We start from the raw sequence: 543 nt of genomic DNA, 5'->3' as shown, positions 1-543 counted from the left end.
TACATATATATACAGTATGTCCATATATCCAGCTATTGTTTTCCTGTACTTTACTCTCTAGACGACCAAAAATAACCTGATGCATATTAGGCGACCAATTATTTCTTTTTCTTTTATTTTCCCCTTTTTTCAGTGACAGGACCAACCACCCTACCCCCTTCTAAATCTGCACCTCTTATATATTTGGTAGAAAGAGGGGTTGGGTGAACTTGTGTTCAATAATATACTGTATACAACGATATTCCCTGCTGTTGGATCATGATTTTTTCCTTATTTTCAGCAGCTTTAATTAATGGTTATCGACTTATTAAAATGTCAAATAATTAGGCTTCCTTGTAAGGCAAACATACACCCCAAAACTAAAAAGTACGCTCAACCATTCTTTTACTTCTTATACCGTACTAACCAAAACAAGCCTCTGCTATCAAATGAATTCCTTCGCATACAGCTGCTGTAGCCTATTTATATAAGGCGATTGGATTGGACTTAACCCATCAACTTCATTTTCATTGGACGTTTAATCTCTAATTTCCCACCATATAT

The sequence above is a fragment of the Anneissia japonica genome, unplaced genomic scaffold, assembly GCF_011630105.1.
Source record: "Anneissia japonica isolate Jap-2015-1 unplaced genomic scaffold, ASM1163010v1 scaffold5067_len495651_cov149, whole genome shotgun sequence".
NCBI lineage: Eukaryota > Metazoa > Echinodermata > Crinoidea > Comatulida > Comatulidae > Anneissia > Anneissia japonica.
Note: the sequence above shows the minus strand (reverse complement) of the source record.